Source organism: Pinus tabuliformis, chromosome 3_1 (assembly GCF_031772625.1).
Source record: "Pinus tabuliformis cultivar Carrire ecotype Pingquan chromosome 3_1, CPIR1, whole genome shotgun sequence".
In the NCBI taxonomy this organism is placed as follows: Eukaryota; Viridiplantae; Streptophyta; class Pinopsida; order Pinales; family Pinaceae; genus Pinus; species Pinus tabuliformis.
The window spans coordinates 316,460,186-316,466,545 of NC_142301.1; positions in this window are offsets into that span (position 1 = coordinate 316,460,186).

Here is a 6,360-nt window from a genome sequence, read left to right on the forward strand (position 1 = left end):
TGCAAGCATCTTGGGATGGCCTTAGACTTAATTTTTTTTCTTTACTCCAAAAGGAGTTTGTTATATAGAAAAATGACCCCCTCATCAGCTCAGAGGGGAAAGACATGATAGCTGAAGCAAAGACCAAAATCACAAGCCTTGCTTCCACACTAACGCCAACTAAACACTGACAACATGCTTTATAAAGCTTCTCTGTAATCCTAAGGGTGCGTTAGTGACCCTACTAACTCTAGTTTTTAGTTCGGGAACAACGTTAGTGGATCCTAATAAAGTTCTAAAGGTCAAAGGAGTGAATTGACTCATAAATATCTAGATATTTTCTCCTAAATCTACTCAAGAAAAGTAAGGAAACATCTCAAGTTCGACCTATTTGGGGGATTTCTAATCCTGATGAAGGAGGCAAATGGGAAAGAGATGAAAAGCATGGAAAATTCATTTCTTTTAACTTAAGGAACTCATGGAGGAACTTGGCAACCCTAACTCGATTTCTACATAAGCAAATCTAGGGCTATGGTGATAGAGGTCAAATCATTTGAAAGGATAGCTTACTTGATTGTTGAGCATAGTTTGAAATCTAAGCATAAGAAGTTGGTAAGAAGAGAGAGAGAGAGAGAGAAGCTGGAGGGGTAAGGGAAGGCTGATGCAATAGATGGTTGTAATCACTCTTTCAACATTAATATAGAACTACAGTTGTACTGTCTACTCTGTGGTGTTGGTACTATCATTCATTTACTTGTTTGTCCAATACCTTTTAGCATGAGTAGCTTAGTTATGTGTAACTAGATGTCTTTTATGTATTCATATATTAGTTATCAAGGTTGTATGTTGTGATTATGCTTGTCTCTTCTATGTGCAGGACTTGATCTAGATCCGGCTCAGGGGACTTCCACCTAGCTGCATTGTGCTCTCCAGCAAATCTACACGGAGGCTTGAGGTAATCCATTTGTTTTGCTTTGATACTTAGATAATGTTTATGGACATGCATGTAGCTTTGTGATGGCTGCAGATAATATTACAATCTAACAAAGGTCCCAGGAAGACCTTTGAGGGTATCTCCATTCTCCATACACCATGCATTTTATCCTATAGCAAAATTGGCGACTCCGCTGGGGACTATACATCTAGTTCCTTGTTAACCCAGAAAACTCTCAGTTTCCTCCTCTTTCTAAGACCTCCCTATACTTTTGCATTCCCTTTCTGACCCACCAAAACCTTGTTGTATATATTCAACCTTAAATGTGATCCTAAAAGCCTTGTTTTGAGCTCTTTTCCCATACTAACATAGGCTAGCAGACTAACAATGCTTTATAAAGCTTTGTGTATGCACAAATAGAGCATTAGTGGACCCAATAACTCTTTGTGGTCACTGATACAGAGCGTTAGTCCCCTAAATCTTGACCTACAACTATGTCTGTAAACTCAAAGGGATGGGAAGCCTACTCATGGACTGAAAGGGATCTACGGCTGCATTTTGTTAGCAAGATCGGTGTCCTAAAAGATTGTTTTTTTAGGAAATAGGTTTTTTTCTTTCTTAAAAAGTTTTTATCAAAGAAAAATCAACAATTTTTTATTCATTCTTCTGCTTCGCTGGTTATAATCTACTTTATTTTGGTTTCAAATAGATGTTAGAAAGCATTGGAAAGATTTTTGTTGGTTATGGATGTGTTATAATGACTAGGATGCATGGAACAAATATGAATATCTGAAAGACTCTCACATGTAGAATACAACTTGTTTCATCGAATTGAATATTTTTTAAAGCATTGTCTTTTGCATGATTTTGAGTCAGAGTCCTACCATATTTCATACGTCAACTCCCCTACCGAAGACACTAAAAAAGTACACATAAAACTTACCTAAAATCAATCAGTAACTCTTTATAGAGCAAAAAAAAATTAGTTCAGGCTAGGATCTGGGATAGGCAGTGTGAGTAAATTGCCCAAGATCAGAAACCAAAACTAGTGTCATTAAAAGAGAGAAAATTCCTTCTGCACTCATACTATTGGGACCACTCTAGTCAAAGCGGAGCTAAATACGAGACAACATCGGACTATAATTGAAGGTAGCCCACCTTCGCTTGCAACTCCTTTGGGTATTCTGTGTATTGGGGATCCCTTCGGGGATTTCGGAACTGAGTCAGGGAATCATGTATCCTTCCCACACAGCGTACTATCTGCGACTATGTCCCCCTCGATAATGTCTGTGACTTGAGGTATCCTTAGTGGCCAAAATTTTAGGGACTTACACAAGGTGACTGGGGCGGGCTGCCCTGGTACCTAACACAAACGGACCTACTTTGTCTTCAGTTTTTGGGAGGGTGCTTGTCTTCACGAGAGTACTTGGCCCCTCAATCTGAGGTTCGGGCGAAGCTCTAGAGTAACCGTAACTATACATTTGGCCAGCCCTCTTTGTTATTCATTGTGATACTGGGTTTCATCTCCAGTGATTGGTGCTTATCAGATAGGGTCATTTCCCTCTGTTTGCTGATTGATCAACTTAGTGTATTTTTTATATTTTTTAGGCACCCGAGTGTTATCATTGAGACTTTAACAAATATCACGATAAAATTTATTGATAAAAATTAACGGTCACCGTGGCTACATTTGGCCCTCGTCATCAATCTAGACGATTGTTAGGACTTCCTCCACTCATTGTGGAAGATCTGTTGAGCTCCAATGAACCGGATTCCCCATATTCGGGAAATCAGTCTCCAAGATCTCACACGGAATCTATTTGGACAACCGATGATTCAAGTTTACCGAAGGATTTATTTACTACAGGATTTCTTCCTCCCTTTAACCCTCCGCTCACGAATCCGTTGGACCCACTCTTGGTTCCCATGGCACCTTGTTATAGACATTTTTGTGCCCTACAACTCCAAGCATGAAATGTCCATAAACCAAGGGCTCCTAAGTCCCTAAAAGTGTTGTTCTAACCCCTAAAGGAACAAGGTCAACAGATTACAGCTTCTCCCAGAAGTTCTCCACCAGAAACTGCTCAGAATAAGTCAAAACAAGATCATTTCAGCTGCTCCATTGGCTAGGTGCGTTGCATTGCACCTAAATACACTGTGAGGGTGCGTTGCATTTCAAAAGTCCCTTCTGTGGGGTGCGATGGGCGAGAAATGACAAATGGCAGTGTCATTCCGCGAGGTGGAGAGACAATGGAAGCTTCCATAATCTTCTCCAGTGACACTTGCCTCACTGAATTCGACCAAGGATGAGTAAGAGGCTTTCAGTCTCCAAGTGGAAGCAAGAACTGACAGAGAGAAGAAACTAATCAAATCACAAGCTGACTCATCCTCCTTACAGATATCTATATATGGATCCCTCATCCCAGAGATCCAGAGGCTGGAATTTTGCATATTGTAAGGAATTGTTGTTGGTTTTTTGAGACAAACATCAGATTGTTGGGTGATCTATGCTTTGTTTGAGGTGAAGAGGGGCTTCTTTGCTAGGAGGTTGATGCTGGGTTAGGAACCACTAGTTGTAACTCCTCTTGGATCTTTTCTTATTTATCAATAAAAGCTATTTGAGTTTTCCTCCATGCTTTTGTATCATTGATGCTTGTTACATTTGTATGGTTAACTTAAATCTGATCCTAAGTTGTTTATGAATATAGATCCATGTCTTTGTATAGTTTTCTTCTTCTGTGATCTTACAGGTACTTTGTGAAGCTGGGCAAGTAAGGGAGCAGGTAGCTGGAGACTATCAAAGAAGAGAAGGATTGGATCAAAGGACTAGCGCAAGACACAGGTTGGTTCTTTCTATTCCTCTCTATCTATAGTTCATAAAGGAAATACAAAAGTAGTTTTTCTCTGTTTGTTTCTAAGGCAGTTGTCACACCTTAGTGGGATAGAGCAGTTCTAAATAGACACTTTTCCCTGTAACAAAATGGCGACTCCACTGGGGAATGTCTAATTAGTTTGTTTGTTTATCATTCTTTGTTTGTTTGTTTCATAAACTTATAAGTAGCATTCGAACTGCATTTTCCATAACAAATGCAAAGTAGACAGCTGCTACTTCAATCCATTCACTGGATCTGTTTATGATTTAAACAACTGATTCACAAACTATCTGATTGCCCTTGTGATAGCTCTTAGATCCTCCTTAGATCTACCCCTGATTGTTGAATTACTGATTGCTTTTTACTCGGCCAAAAACCAAGAATTGAATTGCAAACTGTGACTCGGAACCTGAACAGAGTCTCGTTTCTGGCCCAGCACAGGTACTGTTAAGAGATTCTGAATTTCAGTGCACTTCCTGAGTGGACAACCTGCGCTGCATTTCAGATTCTCTGTGTTACAGGTGCACTGATCAGACTAGCTCTGTGCAGTTGTGGCTTCTGTAGTTCATTCTTTCCAGTTCTATTCTTGAATTTTGCTGCCTGTGATCAGTATATGTCTGTTTGAAACCCCTTTTCCTTGCTGTTATTCCGACTCCTTTGTACAAAAGAACTGTATATGTTTTTGTGTGTTTGTTGAGTCATTTACAGTTCTCCTTAGCAAAAGTAGCGTAATCGTACTGTCGTCCTTTGATTTGAATCTGTCGTAAGTGTCGATTTCAATCGTAGGAAAGAGTTTGATGTTGTTGATGGTCGATTATCCTGTTACTATTGCCTTTGGTCTGAATTTGTAATTTTCTAGTGTCAAGAACGAGTGTTCATTTCAAAATCGTAAGGTGTCGTAATCATCTCTGTTTTTGATTTCGAAAAAGAGCTTGTTTATATTTGTCGCTTGAAAAGAAATTCAGATTTGTACATCAACTTTCTTTTTAGCATCAATACTAAGAAAGTCGAAAACAAATACATGCATGTGCATTTGCATATAGACAGTCTGTTTGGCTTGATTTAGGAAAGTGCATTTACAGTGTACTCTTTGCTTTTTGTGAAAAGATTCTGTCTTTCTTTTCCCCTAGTAGCTAGGATTTTCATTGCACAAAAGAGATAAAAGTTTGTTTATCATCTTTAGATTGCATTTTAGGAATTACATCTACATCTCGTGGTGAACCCGAAAGGCAAACTTCATAAACAAGATCAACTTAAAATAAATTCAATGAATCTAACAACGCTTTGGAACTTAACACACAACATTTAGAGGTCTAGGCTAGAGACGTATTCTGGCATCGTAAAGCCTGGTAACTGTTGTCCTCACTGATGGTTGGGTGATTCCTCCACTTTGAGACGATAAGTGCCAGTACGGACTTGTGCTCCCACGTACCGTCGAGTATATATTGGGAGACCCCTATAGGCTTAAATCCTTTATCCTTAGGAAGCCGTGTCTGCCGCCCTATCGATCGCAATGCACTGAACACAGCATTGGGGAAGATTGACTGCCGTACCGTAAAAAGTATTCTGCAGTTTTGCGATTGGTTTGGTACTCCCTCTACCTAGATATCCAGAGCAGTCCCTTTCGTTTCTTTTCAGACTCCTTAACGGAAAACATCCATCTAAGCACAAGTCACTTCAGGCTCATTAAAAATCGAAGGAGACTAGAGTCATATTTTGTTTTTTCTCGACTCTTAAAAATTGAAAAAACAAGTTGTGTCAAAGCGTCTAAAATTCATCTAATTCGGAAACATATTTCCCCTTTATTTTTAGTTGATCGAGTAATCTGCAATGGTGGAAGAAATTCAATCGAAATCGCTAGAAAATCTTTTGGATAGACTAGATATGTCTGAACAACCGTCGATATCCAGGACTGTGTCATCCGACGCAGCAGTAGCAGAGCCTCCTGCTACTACTCCAACGATGTTCGCCGGTATACCATCTGTCCCGGCAAGTTATCAACAACAAGCCGGAGTCCAATCAGGGACTGTTTCGATGACATGGTCAGTTCCTATTTCTTCATCTGGATTATCATCTGGTATTTCTTATGTTGAAACTCAACAAATTGATCCAATGTGTCTTCAAAGGCCAATCTACCCTTTAAGTACTGGATTGCCACCATATGGAGGGCAGTATGTCTTTTCATTGTTCCCTCTCAGAGAACAACCATGTGGGAGTTTACAACAAAGTTCAGGTCAAACTGGAATTACATCCAGCGGTTGGGTACCAATACTGCCTCAACAACCAAGGGTTGTATATTCAATGCAACCAGTCCACCCTGTGTCGAATATTCCCACTATACCTGCTATGGTGACTGCGTCGCAAGTACAAGCGCTACCTGTTGTATGTCAACCCCAAGTTTCTCAGGTTGCAATACAACAGCCTCTTGTCTCAGCGACTCAATCACAACCTCAGGTTAGTGCCTCCTTATTTGGAGCGACTCGGGCTCAAACAAGTACTATGACTCCTCATCTTGGTCAATCATCCAGTATTGGACAACATCAAATGGTCCAACAACCAGGGCTGATTCAATCT